Below are 24,294 nucleotides of genomic sequence, written 5' to 3'. Positions count from 1 at the left end.
AGGGGCCCCAGGTCACAGGTCAGTTTAGGATGTCTGGAACCTATGTAACTGATATTTGTATGGAGCTGATTGGTTGAGGCAAGGTAATCAATCTATTCCTTAACCAATTGGAGAGTAAGGGGGCTAGGCTAGGCTAGATAGAACTGTATTTAAGTGGGAGCAGAAGCAGCATACGTCAGAAGGACAGAAGGAACAGACAGAAGAAGGAGAAGACAGCATAAGAAGAGAAGCAGCTGAGACAGAAGCCACAAAGACACAGAGAGCTGAGAGAGAGACAAAGAGAGCTGAGAAAGAGAAGAAGAGACTTAATGCTGATGTTCTACTTTGTTTGCTGGCAAATAAAGAAGATTTCTCTCTCATTCTGGTGTGCTGTCTGACTCCTGAGGTATCATAAATTCATGCATCAATTCCTGCAACAATTCTTGGTGGCAGTGGTGGGATCCTGAATCCTGCATTAATCCCAGCACCCAACTGACTGGAGAACATTCGCCGGGTATGTATTCTGTATTGTAATCCTAGCTAGGAAATTGTAAACCAGCCCCTCAAAAATTGGGGGAAGGAGAGTCTGATCAACTCTCAGCGAAGGCCCTAGTACCTTCTAGTCTAGTGGAGATTAGAAGCGAAACCGCTTGAGCTTATCTGTATCTGAGAAATCTGAAATTGTTGGGTGGGATTTTTTGTGCAGAATGTGTGATGCGTGAATGTTAAATGAGTGCGGACTTCTTATAGCTGCGTTTCCAATTAACGCGAGTTCAATTGGCCAGCAACGGAAGGAAGCGATTGTTGTCTGTCTACCATTTTGTTTCTGGATCTGCGGACCCCTTACCGCAAATCCAAAAAAAAAATTCCCCCCCCTCTTTGTGTGTTGTAACTGTAAGCATTATGGGAGGGAAATCGTCTAGACAAATTGATACTCCCCTAGATTGTATGCTTAAGAATTTCAAAAAAGGATTTTTAATTAATGACTATGGACAGACTTTAAGCTCAAGTACTTTAAGAACCTTGTGTGAAGTTGAGTGGCCATCTATGGGAGTGGGGTGGCCCCCTAGTGGCAGCTTAGATATTGAAGTAATCCGGAAGGTCTACAGCATAGTTGTAGGAGAACCAGAATATTCTGAACAACTCCCTTATATAGATTCCTGGGATAGCCTTGTGACTGACCCTCCCTCTTGGTTGAAAACTTATATGGGATCCCCAGTAAAATTCATGTTAGGCCGTGCTCAAAGAAAGATTAGAAAATCTAAACTGGAAGAGGGAAAGAGCCCTAGGAAGCCTACCACCCAATCTGTGGCTTCCGCCCCTACCCTGTCTGAGAAACCCATACTCTCTGATGACCCCTCAGACCTTGAGCCACCACCTTATGGCCCATTGTTGGGGTTCCGTGCCGCCCCTAGAGATCCACGCCGCCCAGCCCAAGCTTCTCCAGTACAGGCTTCTCCGGATAGTTCCTCCCCCACTGTGCGAACCCCACCACATCCTAGGTTGGACTTTTCAGCCAGTCTCTACCCTCCTCTGCCACATCCTTCCCTGTTAACCTCCGAAGACCCGCTTTGGGCTCCACTCCCTGACTCCTCAACTCCCGACAGCCCAGCCTCTCCTTCTAATACCCCTCCCCACTCATCAGGGGCCCGGCATCCCTTTCAATGGACTGAATCACCTGTGACTACCTCTCAGTCTATGAGTACCCCTCCCCATCCCTCAGGGTTTCAACCCACCTCCCCTGAATGGGTTAGACCTGCTGCAATCACCTTTGAGCATGATAGGAGGGTAGCTCCTAGCTCTACCTCAGATTCCATTCCCACCTCCTCGAGAATTCTGCCACTCCGTCAGGTAACTACCACTCGACCGGATCCTAATAATCAGGGTCAGGTTATACAGGCACAGGCCTATCAGTATGTACCCTTCACAACCACCGATCTCCTGAATTGGAAGACGCATTACCCCTCTTATACTGAAAAGCCTCAGGCAGTAGTGGACCTAGTGGCTAGTATTATGGCCACCCATAACCCAACCTGGACTGATTGTCAACAACTTCTCCTGACCCTCTTCACAACTGAGGAGAGGCGGAAGATTTTGCAAAATGCTGAGGCCATCACGCGAGCGCGTGCCCCCGAGGGGACACAGAACCTAGAGGAATGGGTTAGAGCTCGGTTTCCTCGCGCAGCTCCAGTTTGGGATGCAAATGATGGGCAGCACTATGAACTGTTGTCTGGCTATTGCCGGGACTTGCTGGAAGGTATGAGGAAAGGCATAAAGAGGCCCATTAATCTGGCAAAGGTCTCTGAAATTCTCCAAGGGGCAACTGAATCCCCTGGGGCCTTTTTAGAGCGACTAATTGAAGCCTACAGAACATACACCCCATTTGATCCTGAAGCACTAGAAAACCAGAGAATGGTGAATAGTGCATTGGTGGCCCAGAGTATGCCAGATATCCGGAAGAAGTTGCAGCGTCAAGAGGGATTCGCAGGGATGAATACCACCCAGCTAATTGAGATCGCAACCAAGGTTTTCATTAATAGAGATCAGGAGGTGCGCCGAGAGGCTGACCGGAAGATGCAGAAGAAGGCCGACCTTTTAGCGGCAGCCATTACTAATTCCACCCTTAATCGAGGTCGACCTCTAGCTAATGGGAAGCCAAAGTGGGACCCCGGACCACCAGCCAGGCCCCGAGATTCCTTCAATCAATCCCGGCCAAGGGGGGAGAATCCCAGACCAAGATTGGAGAGGGATCAGTGTGCCTACTGTAAGGAAAGAGGGCACTGGAAAGATGAATGCCCCCAGAGGCGCCAGGGACTGAGAAGGGGACCAGGAGATCGAGGAAGCCGAGGCCGAGTTCGAGAGGGAAGATATGAGCCTGCTGAATCTGACATCATCGGGATAGCCGAGATGGCAGAATGGGACGAATAGGACAGACCGGGTTCCTACAAACTGGGCTCCCAGGAACCTATGGTCAAGTTAACTATAAGGAGCCGCTCAATTCCATTCATGATTGATACAGGAGCTGAACATTCTGTTGTGACGGAGCGATTAGCGCCTGTGTCTGGAAAAACTGTCCGAGTGGTGGGAGCCACGGGGGTGCAGAACCGGAGGCCCTTCCTGACGACCCGTAGATGCCAATTAGGCTCACACACAGTCACTCATGAATTCCTGTATATGCCAGACTGTCCAATCCCTTTGTTAGGTCGAGACCTGCTGTCCAAGCTTAGGGCCCAAATTTCCTTTGACTCTGATGGCCAGACTTCAGTCTCCTTTCGGCCCCCGACATCTAGCCCTAAGGGTATATTGAGTTTCTGCTGCCCCCTTGAAGAAGAATGGCGGCTGCATCAGTCACAGGGCCAAGTTGACCTACCCCTGGCAGATAGCTTTCAGGTCAGTGGGGTATGGGCAGAAGATAATCCCCCAGGGTTGGCCCGAAATATTCCTCCTGTCCATGTAGACTTACTTCCAAGTGCCCGGCCAATCCATCTTCGCCAATACCCAATTCCCCGAAAGGCTCTGGAAGGGATCCAAGCACACCTGAATCGTTTGTTATCCCATGGAATTATTCGACCTTGCCAGTCTCCATGGAATACGCCACTGTTGCCAGTTCAGAAGCCAGGGACTGAGGACTACCGGCCAGTCCAAGACTTACGAGTGGTCAACAAATCCACTATCTCATTACACCCTGTAGTGCCTAACCCATATGTCCTGTTAGGATTGATACCTTCTGGAGCTACCCATTTCACGACACTAGATCTAAAAGATGCCTTCTTTTGTATTCGGGTGGCCCCCGCCAGTCAACTGCTTTTTGCCTTTCAATGGGAAAACCCAGTAACAGGAAGGAAGCTTCAGTATACATGGACCCGCCTGCCACAGGGGTTCAAGAATTCCCCCACTATTTTTGGGACAGCCCTAGGGCAAGACCTTAAGACTTTTAAATCTGAGCCTTCCAGGCGAGTTTTACTCCAGTATGTAGATGACCTCCTGATTGCAGCAGTGACTCAGGAAGAGTGTTTTGAGGCTACCAGAGAATTGCTGGAGCTACTCTTGGATGCAGGCTATAAGGTCTCACGCTCAAAGGCCCAACTTTGTCAGTCAGAAGTGAAGTATCTGGGTTTTTGTATTTCCCAGGGAAGTCGGAGACTGGATGTCAGTAGGAAGCAAGCAGTTGCTGCAATTCCCCAACCCAAGTCCAGAAGGGAAGTTAGGGAATTTCTGGGAGCAGCCGGATTCTGCAGAATTTGGATTCCAAATTTTGCACTGATGGCGAAACCCCTTTACCAAGCCACAAAGGGGGGTGAAAAGGAACCATTTGAATGGGGACCTACAGCTCAACAATCCTTCATTGCCATAAAGAAAGCCCTACTCCAAGCCCCTGCGTTAGGCCTTCCTGATGTGGAGAAACCTTTCTCACTGTATGTCCATGAGCGACAGGGGGTTGCTCTGGGTGTGCTGACCCAGATGATGGGATCCTGGCAGAGGCCTGTTGCATACCTGTCTAAACAGCTGGATGGAGTGGCTAAAGGATGGCCAGCCTGCATGAGGGCCATTGCAGCAACAGCCTTACTGGTTCAGGAAGCTGATAAGTTGACCTTGGGGCAAGAACTGGTTGTTAAAGTCCCCCACGCAGTTCTTACCCTCATGGAGTATAAGGGCAACCACTGGTTTACAAATAACCGCATGGTTAAGTACCAAGCTAGCTTGTGTGAGAATCCACGGATACACCTGGAAACGGTGGCTACATTCAATCCCGCCACTCTTTTGCCAGCATCTGAGGGACCACCGGATCATGATTGTATCCAAACCATGGATGAAGTGTACTCCAGTCGACCAGATCTTAAAGATGTTCCGTGGAGGGACCCAGATGTAATTTATTTTACAGATGGAAGCAGTTATGTGGAGAACTCCAAGCGATTGGCAGGCTATGCTGTGGTGACAGAAGACAAGGTGATAGAAGCAAGAGCCCTGCCTCAAGGAACTTCAGCCCAGAAAGCAGAACTTGTGGCCCTCATACGAGCTCTGGAGCTAGCAGCAGGACTGGTAACCAACATTTATACTGATTCCAAGTATGCCTTCACAACTTTACACGCTCATGGAGCTTTGTATAAGGAAAAGGGACTCATAAATGCTGCAGGCCAACCTGTTAAGTATGGACCTGAAATACTTCAGCTGCTAGAGGCTGTTTGGGCCCCTAAGAAGGTAGCTGTCATTCATTGCAGGGGACACCAAAGGGTAGATACTCCAGTGGCCCGAGGGAACCGCCATGCTGATCGGGTGGCCAAGGAAGCTGCTCGAGGACCCCCAGCAAGTACTGTGACCCCCCTGTTCCAAATTCGACTGCAAGAATGGACGCCTATGTACACCCAAATGGAAGAGAAATGGGCTCAAGAGGAAGGTGCAGTAAGGAGACCTGATGGCTGGTTACATCTCCCTGATACCAGAGTTCTGGTGCCACGCCACCTAGCTTGGCCTGTAGTGTCTCAAGCTCATGACCTATCACACTTAGGGAAAACAGCACTAGCCCGCCTACTCAGTCGAGTAGTGGTGCTGGAAGGATTGGATAGTCTGGTTGCCACTGCCTCTGCCCGATGTACTCTCTGTGCCCAGAATAATGCTCGTCAGGGACCCCGTATTCCACCAGGAGTTCAGTCTAGGGGACTAACACCCTTTGAGTCTCTAGTTATAGACTTCACAGAAATGCCCAGGCGCGGTAGGCTCCGATACCTCTTGGTCATGGTCTGTACCTTTTCTGGGTGGGTGGAAGCATATCCTACAGTCACTGAGAAAGCCACAGAAGTAGCTCGAGCCCTCCTTAGGGATGTCATCCCCAGGTATGGACTGCCCCTTGCCATAGGTTCAGATAATGGTCCCGCCTTTGTTGAAGCTACACTTCAGGCCCTGTCCCGCGCATTACGCATTACTTGGAAATTGCATTGTGCCTATCGTCCCCAGAGTTCAGGGCAGGTTGAGCGGGCAAACAGAACCTTGAAAAATAGCCTAGCAAAGATTTGTCAGGAAACCCAACTGAAATGGCCACAGGCACTGCCACTAGCCCTCTTCCGCCTCCGATGCACTCCAACTAAAGGAACAGCCCTCTCTCCCTTTGAAATTGTGTATGGGAAGCCCCCAGCCATTTTGCAGGGAATTAAGGGAGACATAGGGATTTTAGGGTCTGCCCAGGTACAGGAGCAGGTAGCCCTCTTGGGCAAGATAATTTCTGAGCTTCAGTCTTATGTGAGAGAAATAAACCCTGTCCCCTTCCAGGCTCAGGTACATTCCTTCCTGCCAGGGGATAGAGTTTGGGTGAAAGACTGGAGGCTCCAGCCTTTGGGGCCCCGATGGAAAGGACCTTTTACTGTTTTGCTTTCTACCCCTACAGCTGTGAAGGTCGCAGGGATAACTCCATGGGTCCATTGGTCTCGAATTAAGTCTGCTGACCAGACTGAGCCCAGCAAGGATCAGACGGAGCCTAAACAGTGGAGAGCAGAAAGAGATCCTGCGGAGCCATTGAAGTTGCGCTTGACCCGAACCAAAGAATCTATTAGCTGAAAAGAAGGGTCAACTGCATACTGCAGGAGTTGCTGAACTTCGGCTTCACACTGAGACTCTTTCTTGCCCAGATTCTGGCTTTCTTGGAATTTGAGAGCTTGATCCTTGTCAGTTGAGGGTCTATCCCAACTGGTATAAGAACTCAAAGACTGAGAACACTATATTAGAGTAATCTGTGATTAGCACAGACTGTTGAAATATTATTGCTTAATTAGTTTGCTGTATTTGTTTTAGATTAGGAAGAAAGAAAATGTTAGTAGTTTGGATGCTTTTGTTGTTTTCTACTCCTTGCCTCCTTGTTCCTAAAACCCCAACTCGCTCCAACCTTTGGTTACACTCTGTCCAGGAACTAATTAGCCAGGCAAAGATTACTTCCCCTTGTATTGTGTGTTCCCGATTTTCCCCTTATACTACAGATGTCCCAGCTGTTCCTGTCCCTGTGCAGCTCCCAGCTCTTATACCTCCCTACTTTTCGAGTTCAGGCCCTTGGAGCCAGGATTATACTTGGTGGTCCTTTTATAATGCTACTTCCCCCTCTGACTCTTCTCTAAGGCCGGTTTTTACGTCTCCCTATCCAGCTTCTGGAGTGTTTTGTTTAACAAGAGACATCTCAACTGTTCTTCCCATTCCCTGTAACTATACTAATGTTCTCCCAGAGAAGGAGGAACCTGTGTGGGTAGTTTCTCCAGGTACTCCTATGTGCCCTACTACCATACCTGCAGATTATGACCAAGGTGATTATCTGGCTCCTAACTATACTACTGAGAAGACTATAGTGTCCCATCCTATTTTCTACTTTCATAAGTCCCCGGGGTATGAAGGGGTTGCATCATATGAGCGGTCTGTTACAATTGGGGATTGGCACCTATGGTGTACAAAGTCTCCATTTCTTCTTCGTTCCCCCTGGGATAGGGGCTCGCATTATGGGCATCCTAATCTCCATCCTGTGCCTACATTTATTGGGAACTTTCGTCGCCCTCTCCTTGGTCATTACTGGCTCTGTGATAATGTCCTCCACATGATCCTTCCCCCCACATATGATTTTTGTGTATTGGTAACCTTGAATTATTTTCCTAAAGTTATTCCTCTTCTCAAACCACCATCCCCGCACCGCTCTAAGCGAGAGGCCTTGTCCTTACCTTCCTCCGTTGCCACAGAGGATGAGGCGATTGAATTAGCCCTCCAGTATATTAACTCTACTTATCCTCTGACTAAAAAGAGACTTGTAGCCCTTTCTGCCACGGCCTGGATTCCAATTGGGGGCCCGGTAGCGGGTATTACTGAACTAGGTATGGCCACCCGGAGACTTCAATCCCTACTTCATGTTTTAGTTCATGAGCTGAATGTGGTAGTCAATGCATTGCAGGATCAAATTAATGAATTAAGTATAGTTTCTCGGTATAACCGTATGGGTCTTGACTATCTCTTTGCAGCCCAGGGTGGCCTCTGCACAGTGCTAAATTCTTCAGAGTGCTGTACTATTGTCATAAATAGGACGCATGTAGTTAGGCATGCTATGGATAAAGTCCTACAGTTGGCCAGCCTTAATGTGGAGGATTACCGAGGAGGATTAGACCTTACCTCCTGGTGGTGGTCATTGACCTCCTGGATACGTCCTTTGTTTATTTCCCTAATAGTCTTAGTTTTAGCAGGGTTGTTGTTTTGTTTCCTGGCCTCATGTGCTTCGGCAGTATGCCGTCGGACCTTAACAAGTAGGGTAATGGTGGTTCATAAGTCTATTCCTAGTTAGGACCACTATAATCTCCAGAGTTTGAGTAGTGAGACTTATCTCTGCATAAGCTGATTTTAGTCTCAAAGGGGGGAATGAGGCAGTGGGCAAAAGAAATTGATTAATTCTGAGAAATCATATGAAGGGTTAAGTCTGTTTAAAAATATGGGGTTTAAAAGCTTGGTGATTTGAATTCTAACTTTTTACCTTGCAACTAAAGTGAAGGAATGCCAGATGGTTCAGATTATGAAAGTCTAGCTTGCCGAGCTAAAGGTTAGAAAGGTCAGTGAGAAATGAAACTCTGTCCCTTGTGAATGATGAAGGCTAGCTCAACATCTGTATACTATTAGGCATACTGAATAGTTTTGCAAGCAGGCATGAGCCAGACATATGACATATTGTAGTTTAAGAATAGGCTGAAATACTATTTAGAAGTGCTTAATATGTAGATATTCCTGATGTTTAGATTTGTTTTATTGGGAATTTGATTATGCTTATTTTAGAATATGTATTCTGTGTAGTTAATATGTAGGAAACCTTTTTAAATTCTGTATCATTCTTTGTCTGACGTTCTAAGTAAGATTAGACTGCAGTGAAGAGGCCAACATGTGTTTTAAGTTATTCTGCAGTTCTGGCTGGTTCAATGTATAAGCTGATAGGTGAAAAGAGGTCAGGACTAGTCAGCTCTCTTCTCCTTGATTAATTATAGGTAAAATGTAGAAATGGTCTTGAAAGTAATAACTGATATGTATGCCATTAAGTAAGACTGGCCCTTGACCCCTTTAATGAATGCCAGAGTTTAGTTAGCAGTTAGTACTAGGAATATGAGAAATCAATCATAATAACATGTAAGAGACTGGAGCCCAAATGTCTGGTGTAAGGGGCCCCAGGTCACAGGTCAGTTTAGGATGTCTGGAACCTATGTAACTGATATTTGTATGGAGCTGATTGGTTGAGGCAAGGTAATCAATCTATTCCTTAACCAATTGGAGAGTAAGGGGGCTAGGCTAGGCTAGATAGAACTGTATTTAAGTGGGAGCAGAAGCAGCATACGTCAGAAGGACAGAAGGAACAGACAGAAGAAGGAGAAGACAGCATAAGAAGAGAAGCAGCTGAGACAGAAGCCACAAAGACACAGAGAGCTGAGAGAGAGACAAAGAGAGCTGAGAAAGAGAAGAAGAGACTTAATGCTGATGTTCTACTTTGTTTGCTGGCAAATAAAGAAGATTTCTCTCTCATTCTGGTGTGCTGTCTGACTCCTGAGGTATCATAAATTCATGCATCAATTCCTGCAACAATTCTTGGTGGCAGCGGTGGGATCCTGAATCCTGCATTAATCCCAGCACCCAACTGACTGGAGAACATTCGCCGGGTATGTATTCTATATTGTAATCCTAGCTAGGAAATTGTAAACCAGCCCCTCAAAAATTGGGGGAAGGAGAGTCTGATCAACTCTCAGCGAAGGCCCTAGTACCTTCTAGTCTAGTGGAGATTAGAAGCGAAACCGCTTGAGCTTATCTGTATCTGAGAAATCTGAAATTGTTGGGTGGGATTTTTTGTGCAGAATGTGTGATGCGTGAATGTTAAATGAGTGCGGACTTCTTATAGCTGCGTTTCCAATTAACGCGAGTTCAATTGGCCAGCAACGGAAGGAAGCGATTGTTGTCTGTCTACCATTTTGTTTCTGGATCTGCGGACCCCTTACCGCAAATCCAAAAAAAAAATTCCCCCCCCCTCTTTGTGTGTTGTAACTGTAAGCTGTTAATATATGGCCTGGCTTTAAGGCTACCACTGGAATAGTGATGGCCAAAGCTATGCAGCCTAAAACAACTGAAAAAGTACTGACTAGGCCAAACAACAAGTAAATGATTTAATATTTGAGAATCTGCAAAAAGCAGGTCTGAACAATGAGTCCTGACACAAACTGGTACAACTTTTTAAATCAAATACAGCACCTGTAATGAAAGAATGATGGATCAGATGAATAAAATGGGGCTTATTAATTTTGTATAAAATGATACAGAGGTCATACAGAGTTCTTAAGATGGTGTGAAAAGTATTGCAACAGGGAGATGTGAAACTGTTATCTCAACGCTTCCCAAAACATGCTGATAAGACCGCGTGGGAAAGTATCATCTCAGAAAGTGAGAAAGATTAGGAGCAAGGTTTCTCACCATTCACTTCTATGGAGAGGTTTGTGTATAAAAGAGGGGAGATTTTGCCTTAGTTTTGGTCTCCTCCCCAACGCTTCTCTCAGACGGCAGGGCGCTGTGCAGATAAACCCAGAATCTGATGTCTGTATTTGTATCAACTGGAAGACTTGTGTTTGGGTAAGAAATAAAATGTACCTATCTATCTAAACCTATCTCTGTCTCTATTTTTATTGATTCTATCTTCTCTTTACCTAACATTTAGCCTACAAGGTAGATCACATACAAGTGATACTCAGTTTTGGACAGAAAGCAGTAGTTATGGGAATTAGTTTTCAATTACGGCTCCTAATGCCTTGTGATTGGGTGACAATGGAGGTTAGAGAAACTATACAGAACCTGATGTATGAAATAAGTACCTTTAGTCCCCCGTGTGACGGAGTCAGAAAGAGGTCTACAAGAGGGGGCATTTAAACAGTGGTGAGCCCCGAACGCTGACAGTACTCGCTGACCTTCTTTATCTTCTTTTGAACGCAAGAGGGGATACTTATTTTGTGCGTTCAAATGTTCTATATTATTTTTCTATCACTTTTTTTTCTCTTTTTCTCTCATCTTTCCCTATCACGGACACTGCCCACTTCAGGGGTATTGGGCACCAATGTTCTGTCCGTTCTCACCCCTACTTTAACTACTCTTCTATTCTTCTGTCTTTTTACTTTCTTCCCTGAATAACACACCTGCTACCCTAACGCAGTGGGGTTGAATATTTGCGTTTCTGTCTTTCAATATTCTGTTCTGTTTTTTCTCACCCTCTTTTCTCTCTCCTATCTTGTCCATTTCTTTGATTTGCGTGATGTGCGCAAGTGTGTGCTTGTTGTGTGATTGGTGCATACCAACGAATCCAGGCGACTGCGATTTGGGGTTTGCTGTAAGCTTATTTCAATGTTCAAAATCTTTGGATTGGTCTTTATGCTAGCATTCTCGCTTAACAATCCTTAGAGGTTGCGCATTTTCTGCTTCCCATCCCACCCTGTGTTCTGTCTTAATCCCTCCTTTTCAAATCCCTGTCCCCTTGTTCTCACTATGTATTCTGTTCTTTCTTCTTCGGTCGACCTTACTTTCTTCCCCAATCCCTTTTCCTGTTCTCCTTCATCCTAACTTCTTCTGCCTACCTCTTCCTATTAGTCCCCTGGGTCTAATCCTGCTCTTTCTCTTCTGTATGTTCCCGTATCGGGGGAATTTCCTTTACTCTAGGAGAACAGCACGCTTTAAGATTGCTCTCCCTTAAAAATCCTTCTGGTTTCTCTGTTCTTATAATCACTCTTCAAACCTGACAGCCCCCACCTTTTCACATCTGCTATTGCCTTCACTCTGTGTGTGCGACACATACTTTTGATCTTGTGCTGATTCCTCCTCATTCTTTCTGTTGGACTTCCTATAACTTTCTTTCCTATTCAGCTGAAAACAGTAATTACGGTGTTCAGCTTTGTAGCTGCTTACCGTCGTCCAACTGCTGTTTTCCCCTTATCTCTTTAAGTATATAAATGTTTCTTAAACTTCTCTGCCTTATATGACTTTTATATTTTCCCTTTTGAGTTCGTGGTGTATGCAAGATTAGTCTGTTCCTTCAGTTTTTTGCCATCCGTATCTAAAGCTTTGTGCACTACACTTCCCAGAAGACCCTAATCAGTTCCTTTCTCTCCTTATAACCTTTTTGGCTTCTTGTGCAAACTAGAAATCATTTTTTTTGATTTCCTAGAAAACTTTTCTTTTTCCTTCTCAGTCCCATGTGGTGTCAGTTTTGATTCTCTTTCCGGAACAAAGCTTATTACATTACTAGTAACTGTCATATTTGATATATATACTCCCTCTTGGGCTTCGAATCTGCCTTTGTAAATCTATTTAAACTTGCCCGAAGAGGTGTAAGTTCTAAACCCCTTTTTCTCACATTTTTTAATATCCTTATCCTTATCCAGGCTCCCGAAACTGCCATTTCTTTCTGTAGCTTTTAAAGGTTTTCCCTAACAAGTGCTGTAGTTCACTATCTCAAGGACATGAGAATCTGGGAAGCTTGCCCACTTTAGCTGCCTTATCAGTCCAGCACTGCTTTGGCAGAGGAGGCTCTACAGTTTACTTTTAAAAGCTCAGAAAGTGATTTTTTCTTCTCCCCCTTTTCCGTTCGTTTTTTTGTCCCTGTTTTATGCTGAAGTGGTACAACAGTCATTTACACAAGTATTTTTTTTTTTTAACCTCTCGCTGTCTATCCTCTGTCAACTGTATTGCTCCTAAATCCATCTAACCAACTCCCTCTCATATCTTTTTCATATCATTCAACTCCGGTTTCCCCTCGAAATTGGTACAACTTTTTCTTCAACATATTCTCGACTTATGTAAGGGTCCTTCCCTTAACGCCGATGAGATTATCTGATTCTCTGGTATGTTTCCTTAAGCAGGTACCATAATTGTAAAATGACTTATCTTTTCATGCCTCATGCTGCCAAGTCCGTTATACGTGCACCTCTGAGCATGTAAGAATGTACGGATGTATTTCTGCTTTCACTTTTAAAATTATGGCACTGCATTTTAGTCTTACTCTGCATTCTCCTTTTATCAGGGCATACTTTTTTCTCCTCTTTTGTGTCATTTTATTAGGACGTTGTCCCCCACTCTCCAAAATTTTCTGCTCATACTGCTTTGACTTTTGAGCGTTTCTTTCTCTTTTATCTCATTTCCCTTAAACAATAGACCGTCTGAGACTCTAATGCTTTCTCATTCTGTCTCTGAGCCGTGATTTTAACCCCGAGACAGGTTTTTCTTTCTTTTTGTGCTGCAAGTGACAGTTTGATAGACCTTATCGTGCCACACCTTCAAACATACATTACTTGACTTTCCCCTCTAAAAAACCCAGCTTTCTCCTTCTTTGTCCTAGTGTGGTTTCCTGTGATCACATTACAATGCTTCTTAGCACATAAATCCTGTGGTAATCGTCTAGGAAGCCTTAGTCCGGAAGCTAAAAATTAACCCTTACTTAACAGAATCAAGCAATATGCTGGTAGTAATGAAATTGCCGTTTGAGAAGATGATGGCTGCGTGCCATGATAATACAGCGTTGCTTCACATCTCCAGTTATTTCCTGTTGGTTCTTTATAACCCAACCTTCTCTTTCCTTCTAATGCTGCAGCTGTCCTGTTTGTCATCATTTAGACACATAGTCACTGACTAGCATGTATGTTTCATGTCGTATCATTTTTGGTGTAAGCATCACATGTTTTAATTTGTTTTTTTCCCTTTCACCTGTTTAGCCACAAGAGCTTTCAAAACTGTCTTTTTCACTTCTGACCTAATTGAATGAATGACATTGTGCTTTATGTTACTACTTTCCCCCGTGGGCTTACATGTGTTCTATGTTGCTCTAAAATATTTCATTTTTTTTCCTCCCCTCTTGTATTTCATCACCTTTGAGATATGCTTTTGGGGTATGGACATGCTATACTTTTGTCATCTTCTTTTCTCCTCGTGTCACGCTATAAGCATTGGCTTGGATACCAATGCCTGGGGCTTACATCCATCGAAGGTGACCCTTCAATGGATGACGGTATCGCAATTATTAGATTTTAAGCAGAACCCCATTCTATTTTCGGAATGGCCTGCATTCACTGAATTGGACTATTGCCCATATAGAAGTTACCGGTACAGATGCGCGCTGGGGATATACAGAGACGTCTAAAATCCTTTAGTTGCAAATTTTAGACAGGTTGACTGGGGCCCTATATTTTTGTTCTCTTCTAGACGAATATTTAAGCATCTATTGGGGGTTAGTGACAAAATGGCGAGTGTATTCCCATGTATGGCGAGTGTATTCCCATATTTCTAACCGGCGAAAACCAATTAGATCGCTGCCCTTTAATTTTAGAGAACTTATTTTCGCTGTTCGCTAAAATCTTTTTTTAGAGTTTTTGCTTCCCCCACTTTTGGGGTTTTCAATATGGCGAGTGTTATCCCATATCAAATTCATGGCGAGTGTTATCCCATATCAAATTCATGGCGAGTGTTATCCCATGTGCGATCCAAGGCGAGTGTTATCCCATGGTCAATTTCTATAGAAGCATACTCTGGAGGGCAGTATTTTTAGAGTAGGATATATATAGTAAGTGACACAACTGACTCTTGCACTATTCTCATGTTCATGGCTATCATTTCTTTGTTAATATAACCTGCGGCAAAAGCATTGAGCTTTCCGCCAATTAGTAATTTCTGTTCTAGGTTCCGCCACTGGAACGCTCTTGAAGACGCGTGAGTATAAAGGTGTTTTCTATACGCATGATGCATGTTTTCCTTTGAATGATCTTCCTTTGCACGTTTTTATATATATATATTTATAGAGGTACCTATTATAATTCTTTGAACTAGGATCCAACTTGAGATTTAATTTGCCATTTTACACTGCACACCTCCACCTATGTGGATTGCTTTCCCCTTATTCCTAATTCCATTATGTCCACTCAGTCCTCCACTAGCCCCCTGGAAAGAGTTCTCAACTTTTTCCCCGCTGATAAAAAAGAACTTTCCCGTTTATGTCAGACCTGGCATACCGTTTGGTCCGCTAAAGACCCGGGACTGGAATGGCCAACAAAGGGCTCATTTGATCAGGGTAAGCTCCAAGCTTTGGTCTGCTACAATGAATCCAACAAAACTGGAAAATCTAGGGATAAGCACTTAGCTGCTATTAATAAGTTCATACTTATTGCTCAAAACCAGCACGATAGGAGTCTAGCTAAATCCGATACCGATCAAGCCCCTTACCAAGATCCAGTAACACCTACTGCCCCACCACCTTATGATGCTGCAGGTACTACCAAGCTTCTACCATGTGCAGTGGGATATACACCAATACCCCCAGGATATTGTGATAAACCTGTCACAAATCCTCAGTTACAAAATTCTAAAGGATCACAGACTGTGGCACCCCCGCTGCCTGCGGCAGCTCCTGCTTCTATGATTTTTGACCCACCTACAACCGTGCACATTGCCGGTGTAGTTGAACTATCTCTTCCCTCATCACAAAAAGACTCAATTCCTATATCTCAGGGATCGGCACAAACTCAGACGCCCCTAACCCCTCCAACAATCCCAATGACCACGACCACCGCCCAATTGCCTACTATTACTGCTGCTCCAACGATGCAAGCAACTACCCAGACGCTAACCCCACCACCGCCTCATGTATATCGTTCTATTGAAGGCTATGAGATTGAGATACCCCCACTCATTATTGAGCAATACCCTTGTGTCCCGAACCCATCGGTTCCGGTCACCGTCCAGCACCCTGCCATCAATCAAATTGATGTGGCTGCCCAGACCTCCACTTGTCCTGGTCTAGGATCAGGATTGACCTCACACATGACTACCTACCCACATATGGGGCACACAACTCAAACATCACCTCCACCACTACGTTTGGACTCTTCTGTCCAAACTGGTCCCTTGCCCGCTGAATCCCTACAGTCTATCCTATCCCAATTGCAACAAATGGGTTTCATTCCATGTAGTCCAGCTACACAGACACGGGCTATTTGTCAGGAACTCTATGATCAGGGTTTCCTTAAAGCACCCCCGGTTCCAGTGAACTCTTCCATGCCTACTCTAGAACCTGAGTGTTCTACTCCTCCTGGATGGGATCAATTGGGCGCACGCCCCAAGGGTAAAATTCCCCAATTAGCGGAGGAACTGGCTCTTCTCCGCCGTCCTCTCATACTTCCAGCCAAACCAGGTACCGGGGGTCTACCAAAAGTAATATCTTCTCCATTAGAAGAAGCCTGGGAAGTACTAAAACAACAACTTCCAAGTAAATCTGATTTGCAGGATATTCGAAACGAACCTCCCCCAGTACTAAGTTTCTCCTCCTCGAGGGAAGGAGATTCTTCTCACCTTGACCTACCCAAGCCCCTTCCCCTTGACACGCCAGTCCCTTCAGGTGCAGGCCGTCTGCCGTCACCCGGCCTCACCTTAGCCACTATAGGAGATGATCTCGTATACGTTTCAGAAGGACTTCGTTCTCTACGTAAATCCATGTCGGCACCCCCTGACACTATCGCATCTGCTACATTAAAATCCGAAATACCCCAGATACCCCAACAACATGATGTTATTTCTCATCATACTAGACAGCGTCATCCTCGCAGTTATCTTACTGATGAGGGATCTAGCCGCTGCCTTGCAGTCATTAACAGTCCCCGTCACCATACAGGTCTGAATATCAGTGCAGAACCTATCTTATCTAGTCCGCCTAGCACACCTGCCCAATATGTGGCATTACATGAGAACTCATGGCATTATGTTCAACCATGGGTTGATGACCTTGCAGGATGGTCTGAGGCACTCCAGCCCCAGTCCGCCCTTTTCCCGCGTGAAGGATCCTTACGATCAGACAAGCTCTCACTAGTGAGGGATCTTATTTATGATCACCCTGACCCTCATTGGGATCAGAAAACAACACTCTACCTAATCCAAGGCCTTCAGGTTTGGAAAAAGTATGAGAATCAGTTTCCCCCAACCGCCTCGATTGATCTCCTTAAATCTTCATTGGTTAAACCTCTTGAGAAAGTAAAACTTTTTCCCCTGCTGAATAAAATGTCAGGTGGTGTCCCTCATACGGAATACACCCCACTTTCAGCTGTTGAATTAAATAGCCTCATACTACAGCTCCCGGATATTGCACTGGGAGGCAACCGATGGTTAAAGAAATTACAGGACATAACCCTAGGAACTACTTTGTCAGTCGGCGATATGAAAGCGCTCCTTGGCAGAACCCCACACGCTAGTGTCACTGACATATTCACTCAATCGGGATATGCAAAGTTTGTAACAGATACCCAGTATGACGGCAACCCTTTGACAGAAATTCAGACCAAAGTATTTCAGGAAATCCGGACCATGTATCCGACCCTTAAAGACTTTTCAGTTATCACTTCCCAAAGATGGGAAATGGATTCAGAACCTATTGAGGCTTATTTACTGAGACTCCAAGACCTATATAAAGAAGAGACAGAGGAAAAATTCGACTCTGATAATGCCCTCCCAGTATTTTATCACTTACTTAAGGGTACCTTACCTACAGAGATTAGAAATAAGCTGGAAAACACAGTGGGTCTCCAATTAGAAAAATGGCCTAAAATTCGTGAACATATCCTACATCATTGTAGGAGGCTTATTAAAAGCAAACAAGATGAAGAGCAAAATCGCAAAACAATACGTACTAATCTAGACGTATTGCAGACTGAAGACCTTAAAGATAAAAAAACCTCTAAGAACTCTGACCCTAATAGCAATACTCCTGAGACCTCTCCCCCTGTTATTGTTATGTATGCTGATCAACGCTATGACAATAACGGCCGAAATCAAGGCCCACGGCCCTACCACCCAGACCGTAGAACTGATTACCCAGAAGAACGGGGTCGACGCTCTCTACCCCAGCGAGGTCCCCCAAGGGGCCCTCTTGGGGATACTAGGCGACAACGAGACTATCGTTCCCGGCCTAGCCCTGATCGCTATCCTGATGTGCTCTGTTATCGCTGCCAACAATACGGTCATTATGCTGCTGAATGTCTTCAGACACAGCCATATAGATTTAGAAAACCGCAGGTCCGTCAAAATCCCCCAGAATGCCAGTCATTCCCTTTGTGGAACCCGGATCAACGACGTCCGCAGTGACCTCTGATCTAGGGATCAATATTACCCACCCCATAATGACTAGGCGTTACCCCGAACCCGATTTGATTTTATTGCTCTCAGTTACTTATACTACTCAGCTCCTCATGTAGTATCCAGAAACCATTTCTCTGTATATGTATTGGTGTGATGTTTCTATTTCTATTACAGGTGACATGTTTTTATTTTATATTTCTCCTGGTTTAATTTCAAGTGTATATTTATGGTACCATACAAATGACCTAACTGAGTCAGCAAGTTATTTAGTTGTTTCTATGCATACCTTCCCTGGGGAGTCCTTATCAACTGCAGGGATGAGCGATCCCCAGAGGATATTCATTTTATGTCTATTTATATATATATACCTGAACTGACTTATTTATGCCATTTTACTTTATACGAGATCCCTTTTAAATAAAAGCTGTGTATTGCTCATTGTTAAAATGTTTTCTGCTTTAGCTGTTAGGCTGTATAAATTGATGTGACATTCACTTCTTTAATTTTTTTTTATTAATATAAAGCCTTCATTTTTGAAATCTCTCTATGATATATGTGACATCTGAAAGCTTTTCATTATTTCCTTGTCTAAGAAAGAAGAAATATTTCATATATGGAATGAATGCGAGAAATGTTCCCTTGAACTGGCCATTTGGGGGAGATTCTTCAGCGCTTCCACCGCCTCAACCATGATCGATGAAAGAGAATTTAGAACTGATACTTAATTTGAGAATTACTGTTGCTGTTTATGGACATTATAGATTCATATTATGTTTTATTTTCAATTTAGCAGTAATCCTGTCTAGATAGTGAAAAGGTTTTATTTCCTTTATTGTTCTAAATGTTTTTCCAAGAGTTTCCCCGTTATTTCTGTTTATGTAATTTAAATTGAAGTCGATATTGCTCAGATACAAGGGTAACATCAAACCCTAATACTGGCTCTGATATCATAATGTAGGTGTAAACTCTGTTAGTATCAACCTGTTATGCAATTGTTTGACTTTGGTGTAGGCTTACTTAAGCTGCATGTCTTTCTGTAGGTTTGACTAAGCTCCAAGAGGGGTAACGGATATATACAATGCTTCCCATACTTCCAGGTCATTATGCATATGTCAAGATCCATGCATGACCTTGGTTAATATAAATTTTCCTAGGATTGACCATTTTTGCTGTATGAGGCAACCTCATACTTGCTATCCACTTATTAGTGCTCATGATTGGATGCCAATGATGAGTACTAGTAAGGTCCAGGAATCCCGACCTGTTTAAGGATTCTGAATACCTACAACCTTAAACAGCCTATTAGTATGATCCACCTGAAATTGCTATTACCCGCATACCTATATTTCATGGGATTTTGTAAATGAGCTCATGGATTAGTCCCATTCATAAAAACATTTCTCGCTACAGGTTTGAGTAAGTCTCAACCGAAAACTAAACAAATTGTACCAGTTGATCTTAAGACTCAGATAATTTGATGGCCTCATAGAATACCTTCTGGAACGGATGGTACCAAGGTACGTTAACCCTGGTGTCACCCTATGGGATAGGGTGAAGAGGGGAATGTTAATATATGGCCTGGCTTTAAGGCTACCACTGGAATAGTGATGGCCAAAGCTATGCAGCCTAAAACAACTGAAAAAGTACTGACTAGGCCAAACAACAAGTAAATGATTAAATATTTGAGAATCTGCAAAAAGCAGGTCTGAACAATGAGTCCTGACACAAACTGGTACAACTTTTTAAATCAAATACAGCACCTGTAATGAAAGAATGATGGATCAGATGAATAAAATGGGGCTTATTAATTTTGTATAAAATGATACAGAGGTCATACAGAGTTCTTAAGATGGTGTGAAAAGTATTGCAACAGGGAGATGTGAAACTGTTATCTCAACGCTTCCCAAAACATGCTGATAAGACCGCGTGGGAAAGTATCATCTCAGAAAGTGAGAAAGATTAGGAGCAAGGTTTCTCACCATTCACTTCTATGGAGAGGTTTGTGTATAAAAGAGGGGAGATTTTGCCTTAGTTTTGGTCTCCTCCCCAACGCTTCTCTCAGACGGCAGGGCGCTGTGCAGATAAACCCAGAATCTGATGTCTGTATTTGTATCAACTGGAAGACTTGTGTTTGGGTAAGAAATAAAATGTACCTATCTATCTAAACCTATCTCTGTCTCTATTTTTATTGATTCTATCTTCTCTTTACCTAACATTTAGCCTACAAGGTAGATCACATACAAGTGATACTCAGTTTTGGACAGAAAGCAGTAGTTATGGGAATTAGTTTTCAATTACGGCTCCTAATGCCTTGTGATTGGGTGACAATGGAGGTTAGAGAAACTATACAGAACCTGATGTATGAAATAAGTACCTTTAGTCCCCCGTGTGACGGAGTCAGAAAGAGGTCTACAAGAGGGGGCATTTAAACAAAGCATTATGGGAGGGAAATCGTCTAGACAAATTGATACTCCCCTAGATTGTATGCTTAAGAATTTCAAAAAAGGATTTTTAATTAATGACTATGGACAGACTTTAAGCTCAAGTACTTTAAGAACCTTGTGTGAAGTTGAGTGGCCATCTATGGGAGTGGGGTGGCCCCCTAGTGGCAGCTTAGATATTGAAGTAATCCGGAAGGTCTACAGCATAGTTGTAGGAGAACCAGAATATTCTGAACAACTCCCTTATATAGATTCCTGGGATAGCCTTGTGACTGACCCTCCCTCTTGGTTGAAAACTTATATGGGATCCCCAGTAAAATTCATGTTAGGCCGTGCTCAAAGAAAGATTAAAAAATCTAAACTGGAAGAGGGAAAGAGCCCTAGGAAGCCTACCACCCAATCTGTGGCTTCCGCCCCTACCCTGTCTGAGAAACCCATACTCTCTGATGACCCCTCAGACCTTGAGCCACCACCTTATGGCCCATTGTTGGGGTTCCGTGCCGCCCCTAGAGATCCACGCCGCCCAGCCCAAGCTTCTCCAGTACAGGCTTCTCCGGATAGTTCCTCCCCCACTGTGCGAACCCCACCACATCCTAGGTTGGACTTTTCAGCCAGTCTCTACCCTCCTCTGCCACATCCTTCCCTGTTAACCTCCGAAGACCCGCTTTGGGCTCCACTCCCTGACTCCTCAACTCCCGACAGCCCAGCCTCTCCTTCTAATACCCCTCCCCACTCATCAGGGGCCCGGCATCCCTTTCAATGGACTGAATCACCTGTGACTACCTCTCAGTCTATGAGTACCCCTCCCCATCCCTCAGGGTTTCAACCCACCTCCCCTGAATGGGTTAGACCTGCTGCAATCACCTTTGAGCATGATAGGAGGGTAGCTCCTAGCTCTACCTCAGATTCCATTCCCACCTCCTCGAGAATTCTGCCACTCCGTCAGGTAACTACCACTCGACCGGATCCTAATAATCAGGGTCAGGTTATACAGGCACAGGCCTATCAGTATGTACCCTTCACAACCACCGATCTCCTGAATTGGAAGACGCATTACCCCTCTTATACTGAAAAGCCTCAGGCAGTAGTGGACCTAGTGGCTAGTATTATGGCCACCCATAACCCAACCTGGACTGATTGTCAACAACTTCTCCTGACCCTCTTCACAACTGAGGAGAGGCGGAAGATTTTGCAAAATGCTGAGGCCATCACGCGAGCGCGTGCCCCCGAGGGGACACAGAACCTAGAGGAATGGGTTAGAGCTCGGTTTCCTCGCGCAGCTCCAGTTTGGGATGCAAATGATGGGCAGCACTATGAACTGTTGTCTGGCTATTGCCGGGACTTGCTGGAAGGTATGAGGAAAGGCATAAAGAGGCCCATTAATCTGGCAAAGGTCTCTGAAATTCTCCAAGGGGCAACTGAATCCCCTGGGGCCTTTTTAGAGCGACTAATTGAAGCCTACAGAACATACACCCCATTTGATCCTGAAGCACTAGAAAACCAGAGAATGGTGAATAGTGCATTGGTGGCCCAGAGTATGCCAGATATCCGGAAGAAGTTGCAGCGTCAAGAGGGATTCGCAGGGATGAATACCACCCAGCTAATTGAGATCGCAACCAAGGTTTTCATTAATAGAGATCAGGAGGTGCGCCGAGAGGCTGACCGGAAGATGCAGAAGAAGGCCGACCTTTTAGCGGCAGCCATTACTAATTCCACCCTTAATCGAGGTCGACCTCTAGCTAATGGGAAGCCAAAGTGGGACCCCGGACCACCAGCCAGGCCCCGAGATTCCTTCAATCAATCCCGGCCAAGGGGGGAGAATCCCAGACCAAGATTGGAGAGGGATCAGTGTGCCTACTGTAAGGAAAGAGGGCACTGGAAAGATGAATGCCCCCAGAGGCGCCAGGGACTGAGAAGGGGACCAGGAGATCGAGGAAGCCGAGGCCGAGTTCGAGAGGGAAGATATGAGCCTGCTGAATCTGACATCATCGGGATAGCCGAGATGGCAGAATGGGACGAATAGGACAGACCGGGTTCCTACAAACTGGGCTCCCAGGAACCTATGGTCAAGTTAACTATAAGGAGCCGCTCAATTCCATTCATGATTGATACAGGAGCTGAACATTCTGTTGTGACGGAGCGATTAGCGCCTGTGTCTGGAAAAACTGTCCGAGTGGTGGGAGCCACGGGGGTGCAGAACCGGAGGCCCTTCCTGACGACCCGTAGATGCCAATTAGGCTCACACACAGTCACTCATGAATTCCTGTATATGCCAGACTGTCCAATCCCTTTGTTAGGTCGAGACCTGCTGTCCAAGCTTAGGGCCCAAATTTCCTTTGACTCTGATGGCCAGACTTCAGTCTCCTTTCGGCCCCCGACATCTAGCCCTAAGGGTATATTGAGTTTCTGCTGCCCCCTTGAAGAAGAATGGCGGCTGCATCAGTCACAGGGCCAAGTTGACCTACCCCTGGCAGATAGCTTTCAGGTCAGTGGGGTATGGGCAGAAGATAATCCCCCAGGGTTGGCCCGAAATATTCCTCCTGTCCATGTAGACTTACTTCCAAGTGCCCGGCCAATCCATCTTCGCCAATACCCAATTCCCCGAAAGGCTCTGGAAGGGATCCAAGCACACCTGAATCGTTTGTTATCCCATGGAATTATTCGACCTTGCCAGTCTCCATGGAATACGCCACTGTTGCCAGTTCAGAAGCCAGGGACTGAGGACTACCGGCCAGTCCAAGACTTACGAGTGGTCAACAAATCCACTATCTCATTACACCCTGTAGTGCCTAACCCATATGTCCTGTTAGGATTGATACCTTCTGGAGCTACCCATTTCACGACACTAGATCTAAAAGATGCCTTCTTTTGTATTCGGGTGGCCCCCGCCAGTCAACTGCTTTTTGCCTTTCAATGGGAAAACCCAGTAACAGGAAGGAAGCTTCAGTATACATGGACCCGCCTGCCACAGGGGTTCAAGAATTCCCCCACTATTTTTGGGACAGCCCTAGGGCAAGACCTTAAGACTTTTAAATCTGAGCCTTCCAGGCGAGTTTTACTCCAGTATGTAGATGACCTCCTGATTGCAGCAGTGACTCAGGAAGAGTGTTTTGAGGCTACCAGAGAATTGCTGGAGCTACTCTTGGATGCAGGCTATAAGGTCTCACGCTCAAAGGCCCAACTTTGTCAGTCAGAAGTGAAGTATCTGGGTTTTTGTATTTCCCAGGGAAGTCGGAGACTGGATGTCAGTAGGAAGCAAGCAGTTGCTGCAATTCCCCAACCCAAGTCCAGAAGGGAAGTTAGGGAATTTCTGGGAGCAGCCGGATTCTGCAGAATTTGGATTCCAAATTTTGCACTGATGGCGAAACCCCTTTACCAAGCCACAAAGGGGGGTGAAAAGGAACCATTTGAATGGGGACCTACAGCTCAACAATCCTTCATTGCCATAAAGAAAGCCCTACTCCAAGCCCCTGCGTTAGGCCTTCCTGATGTGGAGAAACCTTTCTCACTGTATGTCCATGAGCGACAGGGGGTTGCTCTGGGTGTGCTGACCCAGATGATGGGATCCTGGCAGAGGCCTGTTGCATACCTGTCTAAACAGCTGGATGGAGTGGCTAAAGGATGGCCAGCCTGCATGAGGGCCATTGCAGCAACAGCCTTACTGGTTCAGGAAGCTGATAAGTTGACCTTGGGGCAAGAACTGGTTGTTAAAGTCCCCCACGCAGTTCTTACCCTCATGGAG

The 24,294-nt window shown here is 45.3% G+C and overlaps 1 protein-coding gene across 1 annotated transcript in view; it reads right to left on the bottom strand.

Moving 5' to 3' along the window:
* DGKI (diacylglycerol kinase iota) overlaps positions 1-24,294 on the bottom strand; it is a 1,705,262-nt gene that overhangs the window by 1,200,149 nt on the left and 480,819 nt on the right.

The sequence above is a fragment of the Microcaecilia unicolor genome, chromosome 10, assembly GCF_901765095.1.
Source record: "Microcaecilia unicolor chromosome 10, aMicUni1.1, whole genome shotgun sequence".
Lineage (NCBI taxonomy): Eukaryota > Metazoa > Chordata > Amphibia > Gymnophiona > Siphonopidae > Microcaecilia > Microcaecilia unicolor.
Note: the sequence above shows the minus strand (reverse complement) of the source record. Positions and strands in the feature narration are given on the sequence as shown.